Source organism: Temnothorax curvispinosus, unplaced genomic scaffold (assembly GCF_003070985.1).
Source record: "Temnothorax curvispinosus isolate PA1 unplaced genomic scaffold, ASM307098v1 QBEX01002228.1, whole genome shotgun sequence".
Taxonomy (NCBI): domain Eukaryota; kingdom Metazoa; phylum Arthropoda; class Insecta; order Hymenoptera; family Formicidae; genus Temnothorax; species Temnothorax curvispinosus.
The window spans coordinates 123,174-138,490 of NW_020212008.1; the positions used below are offsets into that span (position 1 = coordinate 123,174).

General features: G+C 43.9%; 1 protein-coding gene across 5 annotated transcripts in view; it reads right to left on the reverse strand.

The window, feature by feature from the left end:
- Positions 1-15,317, reverse strand: part of LOC112468910 — a 305,546-nt gene that overhangs the window by 37,455 nt on the left and 252,774 nt on the right. The gene's annotated exons all lie outside the window — the stretch shown is intronic.

Consider the following 15,317-nt stretch of genomic DNA (forward strand, 5'->3'; position numbering starts at 1 on the left):
TTTAGAAAGAAGCATTTAGACGAAACATGTTTATCTTATAACTTCGAATAGCTTCATCCTAGAAATACTATTGCCGTAAAACAGCATATATTAGAAAATCGAACGAGTTTCTTGCGTCGTTCAGCATATTTTCAGTAGAAATCGTGAATAGGACAACTTACGAGACGTCGAGTTTCTGGAAGATAGGAATATTGTGTGCGAGAGAAAGGAAATGCAGAGTTAGATCCTGTGAGCAGAACCGGAACACGATGAGAGAGAAAAATCGACATTGTTATTTGTCTTTCTAGACGACATCTACCGAACGTTACGCATGCAACAATGTCTCCTGCTATTGACGTTTTTAGTTTCTTTCCGTCCTACCCTAACGATCTCTCTGGTTCATGTGTAAACAGGTTATTCGGGGATAGTAATCGGGGATGGTGTCTCATGGGGGTCGCTATTGGAAAGAGTTGAAGGGAGGGTAGTACGAGGATGGCGGATTCCGGACTAGCAGATCTCTTAGTCAAGCTTAAAAGGATAAAGCCAATAACGTCTATAAACATTTGCAATTGCGGAAACAAGTAGGCTCATCTAATTCTAAAAAAAAAAAAAGAAAAAACAGATGCAACATCAGAAGAAAATGTGTGAACAGTCGTTGATTTAAATATTATTTTCGAAGAGAGAAATATATTACGTATTGATACATTAAATATCTGCATTGCCCAGCTGTTTAAAAATTAAAACAGATATATCATTAATTTATTGATGCTGAAAGGTATTTGATAATGTAATTTAATATACATATGTACATATATGATTTATGGGAAAATTACATCAATAATTTATTCAACACAAAATAATCTAACATAAGAAGCGTTAATTAATCATCGCAAATAATTGAGAACTTTTTGGATGATGATGCTAATTAGCTAAAAACTAAACTTTGAGAGTATTTTGAACCTTGTATTAATCGCCGTACAGCGACCACCGTTCGACCACGCAAACGAGCTCTACCAAAAACATCCCTACGCGCGCATACGCGCTACGAGCTAATAGAAAAAACATTTCCATAAAAAATGCGGTAATCGAACGATATTCAAGGAGCTGACGTCAGAGTTCTCGACCTAGTTCCTTTTCATCGGCTGGTTTCCGCGCAGCCTGCGTTGGAAGACGTATCGGGAAAATTTCGCGATTGCGAGTAACAGGGGTAGCAGTTGAATGGGCCTCGCTGCTCGAGGGGATGGAAGCCGCGTATGTGCGAGCGCTCAAGAAGGTGGAACGAAAAATTCAAAGCTCTCTCGCTCGGGGAAAATCGCGAGCGAGCGGGCGGACGAGCGAATGAACGTACGAACTTCAGGCTCGGGAGAAATTGAAAATCGTCAAGTGCGACACACTCTCGCGCCCCCTCCCTCATCGCCACGTATCCTGAAGAGTATTCGCGAGCGTATTCGCCACGGCAAAAACAGCTGGAGTGGACGAAGCGCAATGAAACGAACTGTGTGGTTAAAACGTCCGCGCGTGAAACGTCCATAACAAAACGCGCGATCGAAATGACGGTTATTGCCTGCAGTGTCAATTAACAGTCTACTTCTGAAATATTATATAAACTACTATTTTATACATGATACAGCTTTGCAGTAAAAAAAACCTTCCTGCTTTCTTTCGGCCGCAAAATTCAGTTCCGTACAAAGTGTAATAATTTGAATCTTTAATTTTAACGTTTATTATTAATGGCTCGGAATTTGGAAAAGCAGAAAAATATAATTAAGAGATACGAAAGAATTAATGGAAAATATAAGTAAACTAGACATCTCAGCCGCGCACTATTTAGCTTTAATTTTATAAAACCTTTTATACACGGGTTTCTTACGAATGGATTCATAACGGCGACAGTTCAATTATTTCAAGTTGTATATCTCTTAATTTTTACTTTTTTTTTTTTTTTACGAAATGCAGATATATTGTATTGTAATCGATGGAGAGACAACCGCAAATCAAATCGTCAAAATGTCTATTTTTATCCGACACTGGTAGGCCAATTAAATGTTCCACGCTTTCGCCGAATAACGCCGTTCGCCAATACGTAAACGGAGAAATGCCCCGACCAGCTGCAATCGTAATTTCTCGCCGCTCTTTGTGCGACGTGACGTCATTAGCCGACGCGGGTCATTGCAACCTTTTCCCTTCCCTCTCTCTCTTTCTCTTGTACACCTCTCTCATCTACTTTTTCCCTATAAACGCCACTACCATTAGGGTGGCGCACAATTTTCCTCACTCTTCCGTCAGCTAATTAAGGCCGCGTAGACGCCTTCTGTTTGCTGCGGTTTCGATCTCGTGTGAGCTTTCACAGACGCCACAAGTCAATTTCTCCCCGCTACCCGGGGCTTCTCGTTCGATCGCGGACGCTGAGACGGAAGTTAACGATACGCAAACTATCGGGACAGCTCGAGGGTGACTGTTATTGGCAACCCGCCAGAAGAAATTGCAAATATCAGATCAAACTGGATATTGACATATCTCATTTTGATTTAAAAAAAAAAACGTAATAAAATCTTAATATCAAAGTATATCGAAACCGCAAATTTATTTCTGACAGAATAATTTGATATTTATTGTAAGACAAACTGTTTTTTAAATACATACGTGTTTCTAACTTTCTGCACGTACCATGATTTCTATAAATGTTGTACTTGAATTCTATTACGAAAACATATTAATGTCAGCGTGCACGATATTAAATTCTTTTTATACTGCAATGTCGATGAGCACTTATTTCATTTGTTCCATTACATGTCTTTTTCATCCTCGATTTCACTCTGAATGTCTAACGTTGAGTAATTGCACAATCGCGGATGCTATTAACGTTTTCAATGTTCGCTGCAGCTGCGATTGACATTAAATCAACGCCTTTCAGAGCGCAAATTCATATCGTTGTTACGACGTCAAACATGTTACGATAGACCGTGCATTTCTCTTTTCTTGCTGGCGGTCTTAATAAAATTTTTATCACGAATTAACGGCGCTCGCCCGAGTTCGCGGTCGATCGCGGTGTTAAAAAAGAATTTTTTTAAAGGGCGAGTAATTGTATTTAACGCGTAACGAGGGCAACGTGCTTGCGGTGATTCGGGCGAAATTGGAAAATCGTTCGGGCGTTCGGCGAGGAAATGAGCCCGCCTTTGTCGCGCCAAACGTGACGTGTTAAAAACTACCAAAATTAAACCGGCCAAACGCGCGCTCGCGGCGCGACCTTAATACGCGCGTCGCGCGCGCGATAATCCGAGGGCGTTACGCTCCGGTTCGCGACAAGCGCCGATAACGTGTAGGAAGCGGCCGTGCAGATTAAAGGGACCTTTATGCGATCGTCGTGTTGCTGACGCGTACGTGCTCGCGTACGTGTGTGCGTGTGCGCGCACGCCTACATGAATTCGGAATGGAGATAATTACGTGCGCGAGTTTGTAACGAGTCCATAAAGCGTCGGGCCGTAGCAGAATTGGTCGAACTTATTGATCGGGAATGCGCGCGCTCGCTTTTTATCCCTCTTCCCTCGGCCCCTCCACCCCGGGCTCGCGTTCGTCGTTAATTCCACTTTGAATAAATATGAATTCGCGCGGGGGCTCGTCGCGCGCGCTAACCCCGGGTATCCCCTTTTTATTTCCGCGCCGTATCCTCGCGCGCGAAAGAGAACGCAATTAACCGCTGATAGTTCCGCGAGATCGCTCCCGTTTTATGTAAAGAGAACGCGAGCTTTTCGTCTCGCGGATCCGCATAATCGCGATATCGAGTAGTCGCGAGAAAGCGGGACAGGTGACACCGGTTTTGTGTTGCTAATTTATCTTCGCGCTCGTGTGACTTTTTCAATTTAATTTTTTCATACCTTCGTAAAATATTTATGAAAATTATTTGGAGAAAGAGGTAGGGACACGTGCATGTAAATGCGCATCGATTGTGCGTTTCGAGCGAATAAATCGAACATCACAGAACGATTTGCATAAATAATTATGTCTACCTGTCGGGGTGAATGTTGAAACAACCGACTAATATAAATGACTATCTCTTTATTTTCAACGCACTTCTATCTTCATCCGTCTGGCGCGTTGTTTTATCAACAAACGCGCGGATCGCACAGGTTCCAAATGCAATTGTGTCGGTATTTCCGCGTGTTAATCTGTTTACTGAAAAAATTAAGAGAGGAAATTTGGTTAAAGCTACAAAATGTACTATCGGTAATGAGTAGTGGTTCGTTGTTTTAAGAGTACATCAAGGTTTGTTTATTCCAATTAGAAATTCGCGAAACAAGAGAGTTTAAGGGGAAAAAAATCATTTTTATGTCTTACACAAACTGCAAATTGTTTGTCATTAATAAATAATATTCAAAAGGAAGAAAAGAGAAAGAGAGCCGAGACTTTGCCAAAAATTTATGGAGATAGTATACTCTCGCGAGGCACTTTGAAAGTCTTTGAAAGTGCACCTGAAAGCTTTCCCTCGCTTGCTGTAAATGTCTTCTCTAGTCTAACCCACTAATTAGCATCTCAACACGCTACTACTCTTCAGTCATGGGCAATGGTAGCTTTGGCGCTACTTTGCAATTATAATGATTGTCAGAGCGCATTATATCTTAAGGCATCGCCATGAAAGAGGGTATTAGAATTGTGTATTTCATAGTGTAATGCGGTTTTATGTTGGACTACTCAATAAGCTCTGAATGAATCGTTTAAGTTATTTTCTACGACCTATGCCTACGCCGTTAACAACGTGAAGCGGCAATGGACAGAAAACAGGAAATATCGCGAAATATTTATTGTGACTATTATAAAAATTGCGATCTTTTTAATAGATGTTCAAAAGTCAACTTTATGCACTAATAATTAGGATTGAAGTTGTATTTAGCGATTTGTTTTTTTAAGTTTCGTTTGTTGTCAGTTGTATTTATGATGGAAAAGAAAATTTAGTTAAGTTAAGTTTTAGCTTTAAATATTCATGTACTCGATTCTAAACGAACAATATGAGAAGCAGCTAATGGGACAAAAATGGCATAAATTCATATTTTTCTTCAATTTCATATCTGCACTACATCTCAATTCACAGTTTGCAATATTTCGTAAACGCGGTTTGCGCTGACTATTTCTTCTGTTTCGATAAGTCATCTTTTTTTTAAATTTATGATATATTCGCGGAACATGTCGTTCTCCATCGAAAAACTGCTGAAGCGTGCTCTGTGTGTTTTTCGTTTCTTCAAAGACCTTTTCTTTTCAACTTCCTCCCCCGGCTTCCCTCGTTGCGCGCTCGCGCCACTGAAAGCAACCTACCAATTAATTGCTACCTCTCCCATCCGTTATACGCACTTTGAACAACTGGAGACACGGTAGGTAACTGCAATTGGATACTAGTATTCACTTTCAAGAGTATTCTCGCCGCGCTTTGTAGCCACCCTCACGTTCCGCTCTCCGTTTATGCATCAAGTCCTACCCCTTCAGTCTCCCCCCCTTATCTAGGGCCCAGACCTTTCTCTTTCTCGTTCTCTGTCTCAATATAATGTAACAACATCGGGAAACGGATATGCCGTTTCGATTCGCGACAAATAACGACGTCTCAAGACCGCAAAACGATTCAATCCCTGCCGAAGTTTGTAATTCGGATGCTTAATTAGTGAAAACCAGTAAACCGGTTATATCGAGAAGGGGAAAATATGTGCATTAGGTGCGCCGTATCGTGGAAAATGGTCGTGATAATATCCAATGCGCCTGTGCCGCGAGCCAAATTATTGACGTGTCGATGTCTGACGAATCATTACCGTTATACGAAGAATATATGTTTCAAAATAGCATAACTTTGGAAATCACATACAACGACAAAGAAATCTTAGATACTAAATATCTTACCGTCAAAACGTGAAAACAAATTCTCGTTCTTGCATGCTCTTAAAATTTCATAAATTATAATTGAAAGACATAATAGAGCGATTAATGTTCTTAATTTTGAAAAAAAAGGGAGAAAATTTAATAGAAATTTAACTAAAATATTAATTCTTAAATTGAACAATAGATTAAACTGTTGCAATTTCCAGAACGTCAGAAAAATCAGAACTTTATTAATACGCTGTTTATTATTACTTAGCTTTAAAGTAATTTACGTTCTATCTTCATCATAATTTTACTTGCGTGATATCGTTTTCATTTATCCAAATTACTTTAATATTTTGATTATACAGACTATCGTATTTTCCTTCCAGAAGGAAGGATAACATTTTCTATTGTACACTTCCTTCGCGTCCGCGATAGGCGGTGATGAAATTTCACAAAGATCCGGACATCGATCCTCTCTCGAGTGGAGAGGTGCCGACGTAAAAGCGCGTAGCAACATCGCGTCGGAGCGGACCGGCGGAATAAAGTTTATACACCGTGTGCCGCGGGATTATAGCACCGATAGAAGCAGGATTCTTGCGATAACTCGGTTCGTCGCGTATCGCGAGCAAACACGGCGGTGAATTGAACGGAGGCGCGCCAAGTATTTTCCAATTACATCTTCCATTAACGATCCCGCCGCGTGTACGCGGCGTCCGCCGGGGAGGGTCGATCGAAGAATTCTGCACGCCGTGGAAAATTCGCCCGGCACCGTATATACATTATTAATTAATCTAGATAGGAATGTCTCGTGCGCGCCGTTGTAATATCGCCACTTCGAACTCGGAAGCAATATTGTATGGTGCGGCAGACTGAAAAAGAAAATATCGAGAGGTCGGACGACAACGGTGCATCCTGATGGGAAAACTAATTTATCGAAAATGTGAAGATCAGCTATCATGAATTACGACGTCGGCAGCAGCTCACGATAAGTAAACGGAAAAATTTATCGTGGTGGAGGAAATATTTGTTCGCCAGTGAAGCTGCCGTAATTCAATAAAATCGAATTGTAGAATTGAGTCATTTAAAGAGATACATAAACTTGTGTAGGATTTTGGTTTGGAAATTTAAATAGTTGACTATCCGAATCTGTTAGAGAAATATCTCATTCCTGTCTGACAAGATGCGCATATGTCACTTAAAGCCACGATGAACGGCAACGGTTTTTCTTGACCCGGAGACAGGAAAAGGAACGAGGTCGCCGCGGTGTCGGGCGCATTAGCATTTTTGGTATGGTTTAAAATTTAAATCCCCGTGTCGGCGAATCGCGGAAGGAACAACGGAAGGACGCGAGTCAGGAAGCGCCGTCCGTGTCCCTTTAAAAAGCCCTTATACGCAATGCTTGACGACCCTGTATCGTGGTCGTAGCACGCGCGCGCGGCCAAACAGACAGACATACGCCGTGCGAGAGAAGCCACGAGGAAGAGAGGCGAGTGCGGCGAGGAAAGAAAACCGAAAGAATGGCAAAAGAAAAGAAAAAGGCGACGCGCGAAAAAGGCGCGAAACGTGGCCAACAGGCAGCTGCTCGTCCCGATCGACCGGGTTCGCGCACATAAAACCGACAATAAAATTTGGAACAAGCGGGGAAGGAGGCCACACGTGCCTGTAATTTTTCAAGGCCATCAAGAAGATGCTCCAACGTACGAATAGACACGAGGAAGATCGCAATCGCGCGACGCGGTGGCGATTGGTCCGGAAAGGCGAAATTTTTCGAATCACTCGATCGTCATTGGCGAACGAGTCGCTGGGGGGTCGAGAGATGCGCCGGGGCACACGCTGGGGGTCCCCTCGTCGATTCGCTGGGGGTCTCTTTAGGAGCGGAAGGGCCGCTGGAAATTCTTTCGTGTAACGGGGTGGACGTGACACCGGTCGAGCGGGTTCAACGGTGGGAAGATACGTTGTGGAAAGCGCGTCTAGCCCGTTCACGATCGCACCCCTGAGGATTTTCGGGACCTGCTTCTCTTACTCTCCCCTCTCTCGCTTTCCCGCTTTCGCCCTTACGAAAGAGGGGGGGCGAGGGGAGGACGGGGGCATACCGACCCCTGCGAAGCGACCGAACGGAAGACGCCGTTGATGATGGGTTATTTAAACGGGGCATTGAATTTTTACTTCCGCCGTGAGGAACGTCACTCTCCCTCCTCCCTCCCCCCCTCTCTCTCTCTCTCTCTTTCTCGTTCTCTCTTCCGAGAAAGAACAAACCGGCGCACCTTGTCTCGGACCTTGTCTTGGGCCCCGTCGCAACATCACGCGGGATTTATTAAAGCAGTCATATTTTATGAAAAGCGCCCGGTAGCGCGCGTTCTCTCTCTCTCTCTCTCTCCCCCCCTTCTTTCTCTCTTCGTATTGCGGCAGCAAAGGCCGCGCGGCGCCGCTCGGTTTTGTGTTACGCCGCGCTAAAATTTATCTCCGCGACTCTCTTGCGTTTATTAATGGAAACGGCGATGGTGGCGCGAGCGCTACGGGTGGCCGTGTAATATTTGACGAGGGTACCAACATCTCCACGGACGCGCACCAGCAGCAAAACTCGCTAGATAAATATTTCTCGTGAATTCTTCGCTCGAACATAACGCCGCATGCGATGCCATTTCAGGAATTTTCGTGCATTCTCCGCGATGTTTCACTTGAGTCTGGAGCGCACGAATGCACAACGTGGCGCAAACCATCCACAAATTTAGTTCCTCTGTCTTTTCCAACGATAGCTCGAAAAAGAAATATAATTCGAACCGTGTAAATTGTTATAAATGATCTTTAAGCGCTAATTTTCATTTTTCGTTATACAATACTATTCTATATATCCATTCAGTATGCATACTTTTCAACAACTGCATTGCGATTAAATTAGAACACGCGCATACCATTTGTCGTTGAATCTTCCCCTTGCCATCAAACCGTCCATCGAATGGACTCCTTCGAGACCTCACATCTAATCAACAACAACATTGTCAGGTACGAGCTTGGCGGCGAACTGTTGCAGCGCCTCTTCGTAACGGTCGATTAAAACCGGGGGTAATTCGTTTCATGTAATCACGGCGATAAGCCGCGGTTGTAGCGCGAGTTCGCGGGAGAAAAAGAGCGCCGCGCCGCGCCGCGCCGAGTGGTAAAAGAGAAACATCGGAGTCGAGCGAATTGAGAGCGCACTTGAGTTTACCGTACGGGAAACGGGCCGGTGTATATGCTTGTATGGTATAATGGGAAAGGCGACAGATGCGAACGGCGCGGCGGCAGTTTCGCGATGAAACTATCGTGTCGTATAAAGGGGTGAGCCGTCGTTGCCGCCGCCGTCCGGGGGTGGAGCAGACGGAGAGGATAGTAGCCTGCAACCGACGACATAAACTTACGATAGCGCAAACGACCGCGACAGCGGCGGGAGTCGGTCCTCGGGAGCCGGAGAGGTGGTGCCTCACTTCGCCCGACCCGGGTTTATTCGCGTCGGTATTTGTACGCGCGCGCCTCGCCGGTAACGACCGGCCGTAATTCTTATTTGCGCGGCCGCGTAAAACGTGCGTGTTTCGAATCAGCCGACCGAATGTCTCCTCTCGGCGAAAGGAGTACACGAGTGCAGTTGCTCGTAGCCATTTCGTTCGACAACGACGACGACTCTACTCTACATGTCCGCGAACAAATTCCGCTTAGTCCTCGCTCCGCTTTGAAATTCTAATTCAATTCGGACGACGCGACGTGTTGTAAAATAGCGGATTCACACTGACGAAGAGAAGGGTCTCGCAACGCCAAGTAAAACGCGGACGACTTTTAAACTCGACTTGAAATTTGACACAGATTTAATTTCGCGATATTTTTCTTCTTGCTTTTCATTTTTGCTGTACTCAATAATATCATATGATTTTTCACTGTGATCAATATAATACGCTTGATATAATAATGATACGTTACGTTGTCATCTTTGTCATTGCTACTGAATTAATAATCGCTTTTCTTTATGTTTTTCTTTTGTATTTCAATTTTTCAATGCAGAAGAAATTAAAGACGTCTTAAATATATATGAGGGGGATTAAAATAGCTTCTTGTTCTTCACTGTAGACGCTTCGAGCAGCGATGTAAAAATTTCATTTAAGGGTTAACGAAACATCCCCGACTTTCACTTAAGTATAAGGCCAACTTGACTATATCACGACCGCTCGCGGAACAACGAGCGGCGTACCAACGATCTTTCATAATTGAGGAGCTCAACTTTTAGACTTCCGCCAACCGCAATTTCGCGAAGATACAGATTACATCCTTCCAGAGTTACCTGTTAAATTACTTACGCCACGGTGAAGGCGCCGAGACGTAACACTATCGTTATCGTTACTCTAGTATAACTACCTGTTTCTGTATTTTCCTTTCAGTAGTACATGATAAATGTGTTGCCGTTCGACGTAAATCAAATTGAGTTCCTGTCAAACATAATAGCGTCGGAATTTAATACTAGCTGGGCGCTCATCACCCATTTTGGAACCATCTATAAAACGTGAATTTTGCAAAGTTTCCGCGTTTGATGCAGATTACCACTCATTACATTTTCTCGATTATGATTATAAGCATCGGAGGACATATCGGATCGTATTAATTTCAAGATTCCTTGTTACGGGGAAACTTTCTTTTACGACCAGAACGTACGGTCGTTGCGTCATATCGCCTGCCAAGTTTATTACGAGTCACCTTTGTGGATGCACGATATGTCGCATCTTCGTCGACTGCTTTACGTCGCGCGCTTTATTTATTATTATCGTTCATTTATTTAGGAGGAAAAACTTTCGCTCTGAATCTACTCAAATCCTCCGCCGAAGGGAGTCGGCAAAGACGCCATACATATTAATAGCATTTATCGATCGCGACCTCGGCAGCCACTTTTATTCCCTTTAGTTGTTATAGAATTCGAGAAATTCCTTCTCCTGGTTTTCCCTAAAAAAAGACTTTATTCAGAAAGGACAAGCATGTTGTAGAAATTCGGCTACTCGTCTTGGAAACGTCCTACATTTTCGTTTATTCGGAGAGAATAAGTGTCACACATTTGACAAACACGCTAAACTAATATGAATGCACGCTGCGTTTAATATGCTTGCATTTAATATGTGTGTCACCTCGTAAACGTAATGAACCAGAGTCTTTAGAATATGTATACGCGTTATGTGAATATTTACATAAGTAACAAGTAAGTAGCCAAGAAAGAGAAGAGGAGGGGGAGAGAGTATAGCTCGAAGTCAGGGTTATAACTCGGCAGTTATACAGTTATGACGTCGTACCGGTTTGATATCGCCGGATATATCGCATTTGAGAAACACATCGCGTTTAGTGCTACACGGTTTGAAAAACACGTAAAACACCAAATGTAGTTGACACACTCTTGATTGGCCGTTTTATTTGCTCCACCGATACTCTTAGCAGCATATACACAGATAAAGGTAACAAATATAGAAATAAAGTCTAAAAGAATAAAATAAATCTAATTAACGTTAAAAATGTTCTATATCGGGTCTTCATTACTTCATTTTATAATCAATCGTGCACTATAAATTTTTACTTAAGCATCACTCTAGATCTGGCTTTAATACTATTTACATCAAGTAAGGTTGTCTTATTTTTAGTCCGCAACATAGTTAAACAGGCGTTCGTAAAAGGAGTCCTGATGTAACGGTGCAAACTTAACGTAACGCAACGTGACATCCGCGCACGGCACTCGAGTGCGCGCTATGCCAAAGCGATTACATATACGAGATCGCACTATTTCGTGGCTGTGACTCGACTGCCAGGAGATGAATAAGAGGACCCCTCGGTGTTGCGTTCGCGACATGCGACCGAGATACACGTTCCCCCGGCGATGTCTTCCGCACGGTATGCGAACAACGAAAACACATATGCAAATCTGAGATAATCGCGTGTTTGCGACGCAAAATCTCTTCTTCCGGACGCGCGTTCGTCCGTGCGACGCTATCGCGAGACACGAAGGGGCGTGCGGGTGAATTTAGTGCCGCGAGCCAACGGGCATGTTTACGATATCGGCCGGCGCGGCATAAGAAGGCTAAATATAATCGGATTAACGTAGTTGGGTCCCCGTAATCGGGCGACCGTATATTTCACGTAGAATGACGTGAATTATGCGTTCGGAATGTGTGGCGAATACACGCGCGCACGGTGCTCGCGTCGCGCTCGCAAATACGGTCGTCATCGATATTCGTAACGCCGATCCAACGCGTGCGGGGCGAATACCTGTTAACGACGCGGGTAACAGCGTCGAGGGTAAGCCGAGATGTAAATCGTTGCGACTGTGTAAGTTGCAACTATACATTTACTGTCTCTCTTTTCGTGCGTAATAAAAAAGATACTTCGCCGTTGAACAGGGTAGAAATAAGATATAACGTAATGACGAAATGTCGTTGCTCCCAGTGATAGCCTCGCGGATCTTCGCGTCGGTTCGCGCGTGTATATTTGTAGCCGGATCGTCTAGGACGCGTAACGGATCATAAATACACAGGGAAATACGATGAATATTCCCGCGCCGCGCAATATAAAGCTGGCGGATAATGGCCGGGACGTGTTTACGATATCAAAGTGACACAAGAAGGCTAAATATAATTTAACGGCGCACTTTGCGCTCGTCTTTAATGTCTATCGTGCATTACCGACGACGACGAATAACTTTCTCATCTCGCCGATGATCCTTCAGACCTGATGTACACGCCCGTATAATGCATCTTCGATAAATATGCAAATAAGAGCAACGTGAATTTCTAAGTGCGATATATTCCAAAGCCGCGATTCGGTATATATATGTACGCGTTTTCATTGTGCGCTCGAGCAATGCTAACGCTCGCGACCATAACGTAATTGTATAAGGGATCGCAATTAAATCGAGTTTGCCGAGTTCGCTCTATATGCACGATCCTCTTCCCACTCCCCTCGTCCTCCCCTTTCATCGCGACGCAGATCCCGAAGAATCCGTTCGTCCTCGAGTTCCTAAGCAATTACGACAGTTTCCGAGAGCATTTCGCGATCGCCCACAGTTCGGCGTTCGAGGTGGCGACGCGGGGGAGGGCGCGGAATGGCAAGAAGAGTACGAATCCCCCGGTCTCGTTCCCGCTTTCCCCACGGCCACCCCCATCCGCGTCCATTGGCGAAGACCTCATACATATTAATGGAGATCGGATCGATTTTACTCCGCGCTCGCTTCTTGCTGTGTTTAGGGACATCGACGTTCCGGCGCATAAGCTCTTCGGGCCGCCCGCAATGGTTATTATGCCATTAACGTAATGAAGTTAGGTGGCGGAGAGGTGCTACCGGGGTGTTGGCGGCGGGTCCCGTCGCGGAAAAACGCGCTGAAATACAGGCGAGCGGGAATCTTCGATGATGAACTGCGCGTACGTTTTCTTGCGTCGAACGCGGGCGATCGATGGGCGGCTATTGCAGGCGGCCGATGAGCGTAATTATAGAGCCGGCGCTATAGCAGATAATTCTATAAGCTATAGTGAACCCCCCGTACAGTCAATGACCACGTAGTTATTGACCATTAGGATTTGCAAGTGCTTCCAGTTATTAATACAATAATTTAGTTATTAATAAGGTGATCTCAGTTATCGACCGTAACGATTCAGTCAATTAAAATATTTTAATAATATATTATCACCGTAAAATGTACATACAATTGTGCTCCATCATAGAGTCGTCCTAAGCAGCACGAAGGTTTAAAACTCTCATCAACTAAGTACGTGAACGGTGATCGTCTTTTATGCATGATTCAGTAACGACAGTAAACGGTTTATAGACAGGCCAGGGACGTTCAGTCACACTATTACCAGATCGATGCAGTTGACGCGTTGGACATACGGTTGATATGTTTGTACATTGGAGAGACGAGTTCCTTGTGCCAACACTCGATTACGGAGACTCGCTATTAATATTCCTCGTATCAGCACTTAACGGGTTACACAAATATTTCGCTTGCATAAGACAGCCCCAACAAATGGCGAGAAAAGAGAAATTTCAAAAACTTTTTCAGATGTTATTAATCAACCTAAGTAATTTAACAAGTTCAGCGAGTTGAAGTTATTTTGTTATACATTTTCGCTTTAAACGAGACAACAATGAATTTTCCCGACTTGTCGGAAGCAAGAGATATTCGACTGGACTTCCGGCTACGATTCTCCACGCTAATCACACGCCTTTCTCCAGTGGACGACAAGGAGGACGTCAGAAGAAAATTTTGCAGCATTCGATGCGCCGAACCGTGAAAGGATCTACTCAAAGGTTCCTTTCACAGTGTTCGTCCTTTTGATCGCCGAAGATTCGGACGGTCGGAAGGACAGGGATGTAAAGGGGAAGCGAGCGAGACCAATTAGCGATTCGCGCAATTTTATCAAGCGAGCACCGCGTGATTCAACGAGGACGGATTAAGCTGCGCTACATGGCTCTCAATGGCGGATTTAATTCTCGCGCTGGCGAATGTTTCATTCTGAACGGTTCCCGAAGACTCACTCGCGAAACCGGCTCGACCGCTATTTTTAACACTGCGCAGGATTTACTCCGTGAAAGAGCAGAGCGATCAATTCAATTCGGCGGAAAAATTGTGGCAAAAATACCTTGCGAAAACATTACACGTTACCGATTCGAGAATAAAATCGATAAACAAACATTATTTTAATATCTATTAAAAAGTAAAATATATTTTTTTTTCTCGTATCAGAATTTCTTCGAATTCGAATCTGTTTAATTTAAACATTCATGATATGCGCGCAGGCTCTCGGAAGGATATCGCGCGCCTGCCTATCGTTTCATCCGATTGTGCTTCGTGTCTCAACGAGAAAATGAACAGAATCTCGCACAAAGGGTCACGCGCGCGATATCTCGCTGTTTCGCGTTTCCGTATAATATTCGACGAGTCCTCGTCGACGGGATTACGAGTACCGGGATGGTATCTACCCCGGCCGCGATACGTAATGCGATTTGCGGTGTATTCGCCGCACAAAAGATTACCGCGGCGAGTTCCAACGAGCCGTGTACACGGGATCTTGGGTGCGCCCGGTAATACTTCCGCTGCCTAATGCGGAAGAAGGGCCCTTTCAACAGAAAGCAGTCTGAAGGTACTACAGGTATTACCTTCGGAGCGCTCAGAATCTCGTTACGCGATACGTAATGAAATCATACAGGATGTACGCGAGCCAGTGCATCGTAATCATAATATTCATCGATGAGATTTATTTCGATCGATATAATTGAGACAGCTTGATTTGATATCATCGAAATGATATCAAATAATTAATACTGATAATAATTAAAAGTTATTTGTTATTCTTTACTCTGCATCGCGATATATTTCTGATGTATTCTTAGTAGATGATTTAATTTCATTACTTTATTTCGCAAAAATGCGCGCAGAAGAAATAAAGTTCTCTTTGTATAAAATATAATTATTCTTCACGTTTATTAAAATAAATACTGATTGC